At 38.8% G+C, this 17,262-nt stretch overlaps 1 protein-coding gene across 1 annotated transcript in view; it reads left to right on the top strand.

Moving 5' to 3' along the window:
* The first annotated feature begins 12,853 nt into the window (after positions 1-12,853).
* Positions 12,854-17,262, top strand: part of LOC118229712 (cAMP-specific 3',5'-cyclic phosphodiesterase 4B-like) — a 110,812-nt gene continuing 106,403 nt past the window's right edge. Inside the window, exon 1 of the mRNA XM_035421962.1 lies at positions 12,854-13,331. The gene's annotated coding sequence lies outside the window, so the exon portion shown is untranslated. The remainder of the gene's footprint in view (positions 13,332-17,262) is intronic.

Genomic DNA, 17,262 nt, shown 5'->3' on the forward strand with positions numbered 1-17,262 from the left:
CCACATTTAGAATTTTTTTAAAACAACCTTTCACACTTGTCCTACAATTAATGTCCAAGTGTCACCAAATTTGGCATGCATGATCTACAGAATGTCCCTGTGTAAAATTTTGATATGTGCAAAGATTTCACCAAATTGGCTGACCATGCCCAAATTATGGGTATGGCCCCAAATTTAGGTTGATGGCAGTGATACATCAAGGAATGATAGAAACCCATTTTGTGGATCAGCAGGCACAGACATGAAATTTGTATTGCTCTATGAAAAATCCTCAGATAGCATCCCTACAGTAGTCCTGAGAATCATGTCCCCCTCAGTCCAAGGTTCTTAAATAAAATCAAATATGAATATGCATAAATTGTGCAAAAGATGTTTGATCACACCTCCTTTAAATATCTCTATTCAAATTTGAAATTGAAGAGGGACCCATGTAGGTCATGTAAATCAAATTTCAGGCTGCTACAACCGTAGGTGGTGCTACAGGAACACATCAAAATGACAATATTCAAAATAATTCTTGCAGATGTACCCTTGCATTCAATTCACAGCAATATTGATATGGATGGTATTTGGATTAGGTTTGTACCCCCAGGTACCACCAGCATACACAGGGTTCCCCAGGACCTATATCCAGAACCATTGCTTTGAAGGTTGTATTTTTGTAGTTTCTTGGATTGCGTGAAAACAATTAAGGTTTGTAAAGTGAACTGATATTTTTGAGCACTTCATATGTTGTAGGTGTACTCCAGCAACAGCATAGTTCATTTTAAGAAATTTGGAGATTGAAACTCTGTAGGAGAACCAGAACAAATACTGCACTGTTCTGACCCATTAGGCAAAGGCCACTATTCTGTCTGAAAATGAAGTTATCAGAAGGATTAATAGTTTAGAAAGGACTTTGAAATGATTTATTTATTTAAAGAAAATCACCACCGGTGCATGACCCCATTTTCGACATCAAAGGTAAATCTTGTCGTACAACCATGATGGATCTTTCAGACTTGTACAGACTTGAGCTAGGTAGCTACAAATGAATGTGTCACAACATTATGTGTCACAACATTATGACTATAAAAGCGTATCCTTGAGAGAGCACAAAGGCTTGAGGCCTGTACCTCCTGTGTAGGAGAAACAAACAAAGACATTCCAACAACACAGGAAATAAAAAAATATTTTGAGTGGTGCTGAAAGAACTGCATATAACTGGTTATAAATCTCAATGTCATTGCATATCAAGTTGTTCTTGCCATTACTGGGAGAAACTAGGAAAATATATTAATTTATATATATATATATATATATATTTTTTTTAAAAATTATTATTATTTTTTTTGCCGGTGGGAGTATGGCTACCTGGATGGCAACACTAGAGGGTGCTGTGTGCCTTGTTTATTTTTTGAGAGGTTTCCCGCTGCCTGGTGGATATCTGTGAATGTGTTCAATTTGACACAGGTTTTAAATATTTTTCCCATATATATATATATATATATATATATATATATATATATATATATAGTTTTTATTTTATCTGCATGTTTTTGAATTCAGCATATGATGTGGTACTTCAGTTGTATTTTTTTTTACAGTTGACAGTGTTTGAATACGTGCCAAATTAACTTGATAACAGTCATAACACGCTGTTGTATTTTGCAGCACATTTTAACTCTTTTTAACCTCATCCTCTCTACCATAAAATAATATTAACATAAAGTATCTCCCTCAGTATCAGCATCTCTTTCCTAATGATCATTGTAACAAAAGTAAACCAGAGGTTGCTTGGATTCAGGAAACTTTGAAGTTGAATGGCTAGTGACTTTCAGTTGTAGTCTAGAGTACATATTTACCCAGTTAGGTCAGACAGTGCTGTGCAATGTTCGGGAAAAAAAAAAAAAAAGGTTTAATTTTTAATGGCATGGGTGGGCATGAGTAGGGGGGACTATGACAAGCAATTTGCACATGTGCAGTTTGTGTCTTCTGGGCAAACTCAGGACCACAGCAGTCATAAACTGTACAACAGTGGCCTCTGTTGGTGACAGCTGCATGGCACAGACTGCATGGTCGTCACAAGTACAGGGAAAAACTGTTTTCGTGCAGAGGCTGTCTGGTGTTCATTTGGAGGGAGCCATGGGAACGTGCTGACTGGGACTAGAACACATTTCTGACTGAACTGGTTTATTTCTTGGAAATTGGGCCATTCTTCTGTGCACTTCTCCTGTCAGAAGCACAGCAGGGAATTGTTCCCTTATTCCAAAATCAGGGAATGTCTGCAGGGGAGGTCAATGGGATGTAGCTTTGTCATCAGCAGCAATGCGCGTAACACATGCCATCTATTTATTAAAAAATGTATCTTCAGTACAGCTGATGGATGATGAAGTACATGCCAGTTTAAGTTTATTAATCAGCCTCATGGGCCATTGACTTAGCATGCGCTCATTAAAATCACCTGTTCCTGGGAAACATTTCATATACCTACTGATGTTCTTTTCTAACCACAATTTGGAATACCCACTTAAATTCTTAGGCCTGTCCCACCACTGCAACATCCTGCTTCAATTCAGGTGGGAACTCAAGTTTATACTGTTTGGCTCACAAAATGATATCACTGTACATGAGACTTGCTTCTTTTTAAACAGAAATCCTATGGTGCATACCCTCTAAAGTGATAGATGGAAAGCTAAATGTGTCACAAAGTGGACAACTTGATTCTTGTTGGTTCATTCTTGTTCATTCTGTCACAAAAGAGCATCAGGAATTATTATTGGAACAGTGCCCCTTGCCTGCACTGTGATCTCATATCATCTCACCTAGACACAAAATGTCCTGTTTTGTTTTTAATCTCCTGATGGCATTGCCTAAATTACAGTAAACGTTGAGTCACAACTTGAATCATGAAATGCACACTTTATGTGCCAATCGGGGCTGACAAACAACATCAGAACCAGTTAAATTAACTCCTCAGCAGGGGGCGCCATCACTCACTCAGGGCAAATCTCATTCATTCCCTTCAAATGCACCCGTTTATTTAATATTATCAATTCTTTGTGGATTTGATATAAGAAGGGTTAGTGTTGTGACCTGGGAGGCTTGAAAGCGTTTTCATTTGTACAAAACATGTTTCACCACCATGGGATGAGGGTATAACCCATTGTAGTAACTGAAGGAGTTTGAATCATTGAAACACAGGGGGACAAGGTGGCCAATCCAGGTAAATCAATAGTTTGGCGTATATTTTTATACAGTTGCATTTGAAAACCTGTAATTGAACTTACATGAGAGGTGAAGGTCAGCTACTATGCTGAGTGAAAGCTTCATGTTTATTTCAAATGATTTATCAATTAAACAAATTCAAGAGTAATGATTAGTCATACTTTGTACAAAGCATATATTCTTAAAGCTTTGAAGCATGTTGAATACCTTCATTAAAATTAGGTATTGTCTTTATAAATCATTCATAACCAAATGCAATGTTTTATGAAGGATGGCATATCTCATTTTGAGAAATGATATTCTCATATGTGACATAAAATATGACGTACAGTATGATTCATAAAGCTGTCACAGTGTAAGGCAATTCAAATAATAAAAAATGAATGCTTTATGTATAATTATTTAAGCCCATTTGATTATTTACTGTATGACAGAAGGTAAGTTATTTTGTAATATCTGATTCTGTTGTGGAAAAGAAATTAAAATCTCACAAGTTGTGAGTGATGAAAATCAAAGTGTCTGTGTGGGGCACAAGGGTGTGAGATGTACAAAAAAGGAATTGAGTCTAAGATAGGTGTGACCAGCCCTGGTCCTGGAGAGTCTAATGGTTTTGATTTTCACTTTTAAACCACCAATTTATACTTGTGAAACCAAGTATACTGTAGGTGAGTTGCTGGGTAACACCAAAAAACCACCACACCTTGTGACTCTTCAGGACAATGGTTTTCCAGTCCTTGTTTGAACTGAGCTCTGATTATGTAGATTACTTCTGTATCTATGTAGCTGGAGAGGTCACTATGAAAGGGCCCATTCCTGTTTATTAAACACGCCGACTAGAAAATGTCCCCTCAAAGGTCACTTGCTGTATTCCTCAGTAATTCAAATCGCATTCACACGCAGTCTTGGATGCAGAGACCTTTAGTCTGTAGGCAGTTCGAGGGTCATTGTATTATTCAAGCAAACTCTACACGTTATTGTAAACTCTGCATTATCACCTATTCATTTGGGAGACGCTCTTATGCAGAGTGACCGATTACTGCACATGATAAGCATGGGGAGCAGCAGAGGAACAGAAACGATGACTCACAACTGAAACAGAATGTGATTGTAAGAAACAATGCACTAATAACCATGCTGTCAGCCCACACAAGGGGCAAATTTTAGGGGACAGCCACCTGGTGGGCTGTTTCTCTACTTCATTCTTGGCTCAACTCCTGCATGCAGCTTGTTTATACTTTATTATTCAGTCAGGGTATAAATGGCCTTTTTTTTGCTATTGCTCTTTTGCAATGTGCTCTCAGGCATTTCATCTGTGATAGATGGTCATGCAAAATTAAATTTGATAAGGTGGACATTTACCACCCATGAGCTAGTTTTCCTACTCTATTTTCTTTTCCAATTCAATATTAACAGACGGAAAGGCCAGATTTATTGTTCATACAAATAATTCCATTCCTTGTTGGGCAAAAACCCTTGTCCCAATTAACATCATAACTTACTCTTGACACCTCATCTGTTTATACAACTGAATATTTATGCCAAAGAGTTTTAAGCTCTGAACTTGCTCCAAGGAGAAATGTTTCGAGCAGTTCGTTTGGCAGAGGAACTCGCTGTGTGTGCAGGCTTGGTCAGTATGAGTTTGCATGAGTCATAAGCCAACTGTGACTGAGACACCATGGCAGGTAGGCTGGGGCAGTCTGTTGAGATTACCAGTACATCGACACCCCCATGCTACTAACCAAATGCTGTCAGATCACCAGTGTGTTTTTACCGTATGTGCTTCACTTGCCCTACTGTAGTGTGTTGTGTGGTATTTGTAGTAAAACTTTAGTGACAGCATCAGTGATGTGCATGCACTCTGGTCATAATTCTTCCTGTTTGTAGTAAGGGGCATCATGGTGGCAAGAGAGCAAATTTATTCAGTGAAGTGGGTTAAAAAAAAAAATCAAATATGAGTGGTAGTTTTTCTGCCACACGTTTGCACTTCTACTATACCTTGCTGTTACTCCAAATTACAAAATTGTGTTAAGTCATTTTAAATGAACAGTTTTTTTAAAGAAAAAATTACCTCTGCCCATAGGGGTCCTCTCTCAGGAATACATTTGCCAGCTATCCAAGGTCCCTAATGCCAGTGAAGAGCTGATCTAAGCAAATGTGCAATAGGCTCTGGCCTGATTCCATCAACATTTGTTCTTTACTTTCATTTACAATTAAATCAGAGTTTTTTCTTCACAGTTCAGCAATCAGCCAAACCATGCTTGTAAAGTCAAAAGCTGAAGTCAAATGTTGATTTCATTCATGACTTTTAAACCCCCTCTTTATTACCTAAAGAGTCCAGGGAGCATTGACTCTATATCATCCTACATGCAGCCAGTTTGCAGCTACCAGTATGAGAAAATATGTATCATTATATGTCCTTCACACTCAGAGCACAATCTATCATGCATACACCACCTTGCTATGTTGCCTGAACATGTTATGGAAGAAGAGAGATTACATTAGCATGGATACAGAGTTGGTATGGCCCTTTATAAATGTTTTTTTTTTTTGTTTTTTTTTTAGACAGAGCTTGAAACGGAATGTCCCCTGAGGTACAGGACACGCCAGAGTGAGAGATCGACTACAGAAGCCTTCCTGTCCTCACTCTATCCCATCAAAAAAGGTAAACCCACTTATCCAATTTACTATCAGATTTTTGGAAGCCAGTGGAAACTGTTGAACCATATTGAACCTCAATTTCATTAGTTACCTCAGAGCTTTTATGTTGAATGTGTTTGATTGGAGGTGTAAAGCACACATTGGGTAAATGGCTTTACAGATCCCATTTCTGAATGCTTCCATCTGAAGCCTCATCCCAGCTTTTATTTTAGTAAGACCACTCTAGGAGCCTTTCAAATGGCCCATCGATCTGCTCTCATTTTCACTGCCACTCCACCATACTTTAAAATCTGAGCAGACTGCCTGGCTCTCATTGTTGTTAAGCTGTCAAAAAAAAAAGACTCTTCAGCAAACAAAGAGGAGAGAGGAGACTGAGCTGAGAATGCACGCGGACACACACTCACACACAGGTATACACCCACATGCAAACAAACACAAGCTTGTTCATAAATGTACGTACATATGCACATGCAAACATGCATTCATACACACATATGCACATGTACACACAAACCATTCACTGTAAATGTAACTGCAATATTTGTTCACACATGCTAAATCAGGAAAACAATTAAGACTCGGATCTCCAATGCAAGGTCCTACACATCCCTGCCCCAGCCACTTTAGAGGTGCCAGTCATGTGACCCCAGCACAGACAGCGCTGAGCCTTTTTGTGTACATTGCATTATCACCCACCCCCTCCGTCCTGTTTAAATAACACAGAGGTCACAGGTGGCATCCACATGACAGGCACAATCCTATTAATCCGGCCGCAATTGTGCAACAACAAGCCGGTTGATTGATTGTATCTAAGTGCGGGACAAGCCTTCTCAGAAATTCCATTACACCCGGCCACAGTTTAGTAAAGCTGGCTGCGATGATGGATTATACACATTTAGCAGACGTCAACATATGAATGCCCAATTTATGATGGTAAAATGGTTCGGTAATGACACCCCGGGAGATGGCAATTAGTGGAATAAGAAATTAGATCAGTGGGAGAGAGGTTAAAGAGGGAATAAAAATGATAAAAATATCAGGCTGGCATGGGATGAACTTATAATAATAAGAAATATAGAGATACCGCTCAAGTTCACGCCGGTTGTAGGGGACAGTATTAATGGCCTATGGGTCAAAAAGGCTGATGGTCACTGAGAGTGATGGAGACTGAAAGCAATTCATTCATTCATTCATTCATTCATTCATTCATTCGTATGGCTGAATGATGCCTTTGAATAAGTTGTTTTAGAATTTACCTTATATTGAACATATATAGATAAGTGGTACCACAGGTAGATGCTGACTTGTACTTGTGTATTTTAATTATTTTAGGTGCATTCATTGTTGCTAGTTCAACCAATTGAATTAAAATTCAACTGCACCCAGTTACAGTCTTCAACTCAAACAAGGTACAGTAAGCTAACAAGTACAGTTTTAGAAAGTTCTCCCTCTTTAGGAATCACCAATTGCGCATTCCATTTCAAGTCACCATTGTGCCAACTGCAGACCATGTATGCAGAGCTGACTGAATCGAGCACATCCCCCAATGTGCTCAACTGCAGACCAGTGACTGCTACCCCCTACAGCCCACACAGTCCAATAGGAGTGAATGAGGGCCAATCAGAGAGGTCTCTTTTATTCTTTGTTGCCTCCTGGCACCTGGCACACGGTATGCGGAGCTAATGCAGTTACCTGAGTAACACTAGCTCACTTAAACCCACCCTGTCCCTGATGGGATGGAGCCACCTGTGTTCTGCCAATTACTGACTTGTCTGAAATGATAAAATGTTCCCATGCAAAACATTTCACATTACACAGTAACTGACAACATTGCTCATTTTTGCCGTCTGTTTGAGGAAATTCCATTCAAACCATCATTTAAAATCAATAATTAAATTGAAAGTATTCATCTTTGAATATTGCTTTTAAGAGATGGGTTGGTAAGCTCCACCAAAGTCTGCTGGTATATTGATCAATCAATCAACCAACCAAACAAACCATCAATCAATGTGTCTTCAGTGTTGCGGAAGGTAATTTGTTATGCATAAAGATCAGCACAATAATTCCAGCCCAGAATTAAAGATGCTCTCAGCCAATGTACAAGGCCCCCACATGTACATAATAAAGAGCAGCCAGAATCTTTATAAATGAACCCATACACCCTATTTCCGAATCAATTTAAACTCAGCTGTTCCATATACCTACACACTGGCGAACAACATATTCACAAAATTGTAGTATATTCAGAATATGGTAATTCAATGTGATTTAAAGATGGGAGTTAAAATCCAATGTCCAGCATTTGTATTAGCCTGATATGTCATTGCTTTGCTATTAAGCAAGAAAACCTGTATATCTATTTAACTCCAGTAAATCAGTTGCTTGTCCATGTTTGCAGACTGTTAGTGTAACACAACACTGTTATGTTGTAATTTCATTTCTGTTGACAGGTTACTTTTAGCCTTAGTTTTTTTTATTTCAGTTTCCAAAAACCTGTTATGCAATGATGTTCAAAATATCTTTCACACATGTAAAAAAAAAAAAAAAAAAAAATTAATTATATGCCATCTTATTTTTAGGAAGAAAATAACTCATGAGCTTAATCTTCACTTCAGTTCTATTTTTGTAGCATTTTCAAAGTATAAACACACTTTTCAGGACAATTATCAAACAGCAAAATAGCAAAATTATTAAAGCCTGGGCCTGACTCTCCAAAAGACTAAAAGTGAAGTTTTAAAAAAGCACCAATAGATGATAGCTTGGCCTAGTTGTGAATATCTCAATGCTGTCACAAGCTATCATTTTCATTCAAAACATTCTAGAATCTTTCAGTTTTGGTTGTTATTAATGTTTCTGAATGGTGACTATAGCACTCTTCTTTCAAAAAGCAATAAGCATAATATTTTTAAATGAAATCCATAGCCAGCAGCCCCCAGCAAATGCCTAGACCCTTTTTGCCATTTGTAATTTTGAATATGGCACCACTGAGATCAACAGTTTATCAGTATCTATCTTTGTCATTTGAACTCACTTTGATTTTGGTAGATGACTGGATACACACTGGAGGAATTAAATGCACTCCCATCCAATCAGCAATATGCTCTCCAATTGATTTCTGGGAATATTGCATGTATCACATATTCTCCTGTATTACTGTACCCTTGATTGTTCAAACAGATTGTCACTTCTAAACCCTATTTAACAGTGGGGAAAAACACCAAGACACTCAAGAGGACCTTTTAGTTCGGAGGTTTTCTTGAGGGAATGATGGTTGAACACAGACAGAGATAACACACAGCCCTATTTCATGTTTTGTTCATAGTTGGGGCTACCTCTTCTGTTAAGTGGCTGCCATGGCCAGAATCGTCAGCTGAAACTTCCAAAATGTTCTTTATGTTCATTCATTGATCAGATTAGCCCCCGTTACTGTAATTAATAACAAAACTGGACAGCAAACTGCCTCTTGTTAGCAGTGTGTCTATCATTCAGCCTGGGCCCATCAATAAATACTGAGGCTTCTGGGAAAAATGCAGTGAACTCCTTGCCAATGTATTTCACAGTGTGACTGCTTCACTCCGTCCCCCCAAGAGAGTTGCAAATACAAAATTCTAACAAAAAACCTAAGATTTAATGTCTGTTTCCCCCCCCTTTTTCCTTCTCATATGCTCATACAGTACAGCATGTTCCTAATCTCTGGTTCTCCTTCTTGCAGAAAGTAACTTCTAGATATCTCATCCCTGTACTCAGAAACAGGTCTCTGTAAACAAGTCAGACTATAATTGCATCACATGTCAGGAAAGGCCAATGTTGAAAAGGAACTTGCAACCTGTCACATCCTTGTCACAAGGAGATTTGTTAATTAATATGTCTGGCAGATAAGTTTTCCCCGGAACACTTTGCTCTGGTGACAGTGATGGCATTTGCTGTCAGAACATGTCCCAAATGCATCCGGTGTTTAAATAATTGATATGAATATAAAAGCATAGCACTATGACTGGCAGTGTAGGCGAGGGTGGTGCCTACCACTCACCACCTTAAGTTTTTGTAAACCTGACTAGCTTCAAAGCTGTCCATGCTTGAAAACTGCTCCCAGTTTACTGACTTGGCAGCGATGTGCTAAGCTTTCTGTTTGTCCTGCCTAGTAGAGGCTCTCTGGCCCTTCAGCATGAGGCACTTCACTGACTTCGTCCAATGAATACTGGCGCCCAATTGGACGGTTCACACAGCCCAACCATGCTAGGTTTGAGGAGGAGCCACATTTCCAGGATTGCGTCATGCCGTGTGTGACATATGGCATAGTCTCAGTCTGCAGCCTTTCTATCTGGAATGTCAAAGCCCTGTGTTTTCAAACACCATGGTAGTGCCCACATTTTTTCTGTACAGTACATTCTCCATCGCAATACAAACCCCTTCATGAAATAACCCAAGAGGTTCACAGAAATGATTAAAGATTGCAAACAGTACCTAAATATTGTAATTTCTTTCATCTGAATTCACTAACAAATGAGCAATACCAGTTCCACACATTTAGCCTATGTAAAATATATATGTATAGCATCTTTATACATACCCTGTCTACAGATGACTCACTATGTTTCTGTAAGTTTAACAAGTAAATACTAATTTTGTATATATATATATATATATCCCTACAGATAAGGAAACCAAAGTATAGTACAGACAATAAATGTACAGTACAGTAGATATCCGTGTAGATGCAGTTGCACCATCAGGATATGGGAAATGTTTTGCCAGTTTTATTAGGACACCTGACATTTAATGTGATGGTGCATATCTGAATTTCCCCCCATATAATCACTGGTTTTCTTTTCGACCAGTTTTTAAAGTCCCAATTTATGCTAAATTGTCTTGCTGATTCAGGATAGGCACCACTTCTATATACCCCAAAGTCTTTCAGCTGAACATTGGAGTCATTGTAACTGCCCGATTAACCAGAGAATGAGATGAATGAGAACTGAATCATGAGACAAGGTGTGGCACAGCCAGTCATAGCATTGCCCCGCGAGGGAGGGTTTCAGTCAGCAGATTAACCCCTGCCTCATCATGTTATAGTGACACTGTAGAATAAAGCTTCTGCAGTCTGCCAGCGACAGCTGCCTTACATAGTAGCTGCTGCAGCTCAACCGCCTGACTGCAGATTGGAAGAAGCAGTCAGTAGACTAAACATATTTCTGAGGGTAAACATGCTAGTCTCTCCCCTCCCAATTTGACAGGTGACATTGCAGTGAAGGGACACATATAAATTCAGCATTCAAAAATAGGGTGAATAATACACAAAAAAACAGAAGCTCAGTGTTACCGGGATGATTGCCCCCGTTAATAGGAAGCGAGACCATTCACTGCTCCTTGCTGTGAGAAAAGCAGTTTGGGGGCATACACCATAGACAACAATTACAGATTTCTGGGAAAAGCCGTAGGTGCTCAGGGGTATGTGAAGCTGAATTAACAGGGTGCACAAACTATACTGCAGAGCTCCAGGGAACAGGCATCTTCAGAAGGTATAACATCAGAAGACCAACAAACTTCTCAAACTGCATCCTAATTACAGTCGGGGCCACCTTCTTTTGTGGTCAGATGGCACTAAAAATCCACAGGCACAGGTTCTCCCTGTCCATATCCTAACATCACCCATTATAATTCAAGGCAAAACTGAACAGAACAGCAGTCCTGGTCTGATACCTATGAATATGACACCATGGCCGCTCTTAATATTATGACTTGACCGCTAGCCACTAGCTTCAAGGTAGGGATGAGCCAAGTCTGTTTTATTGTGCATGTGTGTGTGTGTGTGCATGTGTGCTTGCACAAACTAAACAAAACCACTTGCAATGAGTCAGCCCACGACACTATATTATCTTGAGCTTGACTGAATAAAGGCCACACTCACATAACAAAGCACACATTCAGGTCTGTAGGCAAATGGTTATTGGATGACTGAACATACACGGTTAGATTCAGGGCTGCCCAGGACTGAAGCATGTGTTGTTATAAAAGAGGATGTTTCCGTATCTGAAAGGGCTTTTGAAATTCTACCAAGAACTGAAAAAGGTCAAGGTTGTGAGTGTTGCCTCAGAATGAAAAGAATAAAAATAATAATTAAAGGATGATGCACAGTACTTACAGTGGGAGCATTAATGTGATATTGATGTTCAAATGTTTAAAAATTTTTTTTATTTTAAATAAATGGTTCCCCAACTCAGGTTACGTATTATTGTTATTTTACATATTTGATTATGTGAATTTATCCACAGAGAGGATTTTCTTTTTTAAAATCTAGTAATTGTATTGGGTTAATTGTGTGCGTCTGTGTGCGCGCGCACGTGTGGCTTTATTTAGGAAAGGTGTGCCTACTGAGGTAGGTGATAAGTTTCTCCACTCTGATAAATTCAATACGTATATAAATCTCCACTTGAAGGCAAATAACCCAATATTTGCTGTTCATTCCACAAAGGTATATTATAAAGACACGTGTAATCTATTATGGATGTGGGGATTTTTCTCTTGTATCTTCACCAGCATACTCGTCAAAAACAATAGACTTAAGTGCGAATTTCTCCAAATCCTCAGCCGTCTTTCAGTCAAATTTCTGTTGTGCAAGTAATCATTAGGTACAAATCCCTCATCTCACTTAATGAATACAATTTCCTTTATATTCCTGTTTAATGATCATGCGTTTTTCAAAAATGTAATAAAATATAAAAGCCCCATATGCCAATCTCTTTAAAAGTATTCTACAATAACAATGACCTTCATATATTTTACGAATCACGTTGACGTTACATTGAAATCAGCTAACTACTTTGTGCATAAAAAACAAACATTAATTTCAACAAAAGAGGACATCCCGAGACGCTATTCGCGAAAATGTCTTGGAATGATGGATGTTAATCTAGACACAAATGAAGTACGCTGCACTTGGAAATGAGTACATGTTGAAAGCCAAAATCCGCGTTTGAGCGCTAAACTCGCTCGGGCAGCGCATACAGTACATTACAATGGGGGGAGAAACGTGTTTTTTAAAAACCTTGTTAGCAAACAGTTTCAATTAAGTGCCACCAAACTGAAATGAAGCTTTTTGTTTTTGGTAAGAGTGTACCACTATAAAACGCGAAGAGCATGACCACATTTGAACAGCCCTGATCCATCTTTGCATTTTAGGCTATCTATCCTTTATTTAGAGGTGAGGCAAGAGGAGTACAGAAAAGAGAAAAGGAAGCTGGGACGGGTTGTCCAGGCGTATAGTTCTACAAACGATACTGCTCGGCTTGGGCGAGGACCAAGTGAACTACCACACGGGTCCGTCGGAAGGTGTACATACAACAGCACGCGAAACTCGCTGTGCTAACAAAGAGAACAGGGGATCTCTTCTTAGTCTATTCTCTCTGACCAAAGACTCGTACGACAAGATTATTTCTCTTCGTTGGAAAAGTGGATACACGCTTGAGGTAAGGCTGTGTATTACGCTGTTCAGTAAATGAACGTAGGTTGTTTTGTTCCTGATACCAGTTGTAGTTTAAATATATTGGTTTATTGTTATCCTTAACGTCCACGAGTGAAATAGTATGCATTGCTTAATGTGCCTCACAATCAGTTGTAAATATTTTACAAGAGGTGGTTATTAGAGGTGGTTCGCAGAATGTATCAGTTGGTGATTCTCTCAAGTGTCCTAGTTTGAGAAATTCAATGAATGATCTTTTGTTACATTTAGGACACATATTAATCAACTTTTCACGGTAAATACGGTTCATTGTTTGTATTGGATATAGTGTATAAGCATATGAGATTTCACGAAATGATTTGCCTGAAACAAATTTTATTTTATAAGAGCATGTCTGTGTCGCTAATAAGTAGCTACGTATTAATTTATTATAGACGCCCTTATTTTGTCAGTTTGACTTGCAAAGCATTTAGACAAGCGGAATACATATAACAAAATGCAAATGGGATTGTTTATGCTTCAGCAATTGACCATTTGTAAATTAAAATAATTATGGAATACCTCCATTGAAAATACAGAAGTCAAAATTGAAATTATATACACGTTTTAAAGGGCAGTCAAAGAAGTAGCCTATACTAATATAGTGCATGCAAGCATACACATCAGTCGCTATGGAAAGTTGGGGGGTTGTAACTACACTAGTGGAATACAAATTGTAAAGGGGGGAAAGGAATTCCCTTAGATTGAAGGGATGCTAGCTGTGGGTTGGAGACCATAGCATCTCAGTGCACCGTCAGGACTGGCAGGCACATAGCAGTCTGGGTATTTGAATGGGATTTCTGTAGTACCCACATGCATGGTGAGGGAGTTCATGAAGGGTTGGGAGGTGGAGTAACAGAAAGGGAGTAGACTAATTAGTGAGGGAGACTTTGGGATGAAGAAAAATTAGATGGGAGAGACAGTAATGGCTCGTTGTCCTTTTAAGATGGGGTATGCAGCTGTATAAACTGTAGACATAGTCCAGACACTGGAGTGAAACACGTGGTTATGTTTGTATCAGTCTGCCCTATATATCTGCACTGCCAGGGCATGTAAGTAGAAGCAGAGACTAGTGATGTTCAAGGTCAGATCTGACACATTAATGGATACTTTCGGCAGTTGGTAAAATCACCAGGTAAAGACTGTCTGATGAGGACCAAGGAGGGTAGAAGGGCGAAAAGTGCATGCCTAAGGTGCAGAGAGGATGTAATTTAATCACTGTCGAAAGCTTGAAAGTGCCTGAGAAGAAACAATGAGCACTAACAAACATGGCCTTATCTAGCATTTGTACATACACGGAAATGTGGTTATTGTGTTCCTCGTGGAGGATAGAGTTGAATTAGCGCTGACAGTTTTACTTGTGATGTTCATATCATCAAATATGGCATTCTTATGTCATAAGGTTGGAGAAGGTGAATGTGCGGTTCTTGTGGTCTATGATATTGACTGCTGTTGATCATATGATCCTGGACTGATGTTCAGGTGAAACATGCCATTGTTATTTTTCAACGCACTGTAGCATCAGAACATAGCAGGCTCTCCTGCTGATGTCACTATGACTACACAATCTTGTTGTGTGGATCAGCGTAAAGCTAGCAGCCCAATAGCATGAAGAAACAGTATACAGTCTGTCTCTGTACAATTCAAGTTTATCTACAGTCACCACAGGTACAGCTCCACAAGTAGGTGCTTAAGAGGCACTGGCAGTCTGCTTATCAGATGAAGTGGCAGTGATTGGGACAGAGGAAGAATAGAAGGGTCTGGGGAGAGTAAAGGATAGGGTTTGAGACATAAAATGGCAGAAAATAGATGACCATTTCATTCAGCCATCATGCACTGAATAAAGATAAGATACAAAAATGAAATTTGGTTTGTCATGCTACTGATAGAAATGATATGTGACAAACTGCTAGAAAGACATAGTAGACAAATATGTAACTTTCACACAGAATGACTAGGAAGGTATTCTTGCAGGCTGGATGCCTGGTATTATGAAAAGATTATATTTTATATAAATTGTAAAAAATCGTAAATCTCTCAATAGTACAGAAAGAGGTTTGTATGACAAGGTACTTTTTATGAGTTTGTTCAATTCACCCTATATGCCTTTTTTCCTTTATTTTTAGCCAGATGAAATTACTATTTTTAGTAACAACATATGCAATAAAAACTAAAATCAAAGGCAAAAACTGTATAGACATGCCCACTCTGTCCTTCCCTAAGAAAACCTGCATTTTATTTGTAGCTAGTTCAATTATTTGCCACAAGGATCAGCTAGTTAAACTAGTTGGCTATTAGGAGAGCTAGCCATAAGGCTAGCTGGCCATAAGGATGAGCTAGTTCAGCTAGCTGCATTCTATTAAAGGGTTAATAATCACTAAATCACGTTTTTTGTGTTGTAAAGCAAGTATCTTGTTTCCATTTGATACATCATATTAGTCCTATTGGTTAAAAAATCAAACTGTAGCTAGGAATGACTTTGTTGCTAAAAAAGAAGAAAACCTTTAAAATATTTCTGGCTTTTCCTTAGCCATTATTGCTAGCTACCTATGGTGAATTTTGTTTACCTTGGTCAGACCAAACCACACTCCCTTTTAGTACATATCAGCAGAGAACAGCTCATCTAAAATTCCTTTTAAAATATTAAAATACAATTTCGATTACTACAGTTACATGTTAACACTGCTTTGGGGATCTTAACCTGCCAAATGCTCTAAGTCATTCTGGGTGAGAGTGCCTTCTAAGTGAATGTAATACAATGCCTGTCTTTGTGTAATGATCCATGCGGACCCATTTAGCATGTAACCAGCAGGAGCGGGCTTATGCTTCAGATTTTCAAGCTCTCTGTCAACTGCAGGCATCTCCAGACGTGGGGAGGAGGTGGCACTAAATGGGTTCAATCAAGACAGTATCTACAGTATGTGAGGTGTTGCAGGATATGAGCCATTGGCTTCAGCAGGGTTATTAATCTTGCTGAACGCTGGAGGCAGTCGGACTGGTGATCACCATGGTTGAGTTGTCGGCAGATGAATTGCCTTGAATTGTGCTGTTAGTGGAGGTACACACTGAGCATGGCCATGCAGTTTTGAGAGTGCGTCTATTTCTTGGACTGTCAAATGCATTCAGGGCTAGTTTTTTCATGACCCTTCCCACTTTAAAAAAAAAAAAAAAAAGGAGACTACAGACTCTACTATGACTACAGCCTATGTGTGAGAACCTCATCGGTTGGATCTCTTTGTAAGGTGGTTGCAACTGATCTCTGAAAGCATTTTTGTTCACCATGATACAGTACTACTAAGGTATGGGGTGGGGGGGGGGGAGTTCACATTTGGGTTCTGGCTCATGTTATTGTAAGCAAACAATTCCATAGATTTTTATGTTTCCGTTTCACCACTTAAGGCTTGAACTTATTTTAGATATTGTTATTTTTGGGAAACCCTCTGGTTGTTGGTATTTAGGTCATTTTTCTTTTTCTCATGCAGTGTCTTAATGCAGGGGAGAAGAGAACATTTGGAAACAGATACTCAAAACAGCAGCAGGACCTATTCACTCTGTTATTAGTTACTGTGCAGAAGGCCTTAGTGTCTGGTTATTATCACCCAGCTGAGTTTGTCATATAATTTCTGAAAATAATTTTATAATTGAAATCTAAGTCAGAATCACTATCACTTTTCCATGAGGGCTATATAAGTCTAGTAACATGGTTATGCAATAACCCTTTCCAAGGAGAAAACAAGTTTGGATGATCTGTGCTGGGTTATGAGCCTGTTTCTCATTAATAAGCAATGAACAAACTGCCTAGTTTTGAGAAAGTCCTGATGCAACCATGTGTACTAAAGCAGTTAACTTTGGTATTTTACATGCAATGCATAATCCATATAAAATGAAATGAGACATTC

Source organism: Anguilla anguilla, chromosome 6 (genome assembly GCF_013347855.1).
Source record: "Anguilla anguilla isolate fAngAng1 chromosome 6, fAngAng1.pri, whole genome shotgun sequence".
NCBI classification, from domain to species: Eukaryota; Metazoa; Chordata; class Actinopteri; order Anguilliformes; family Anguillidae; genus Anguilla; species Anguilla anguilla.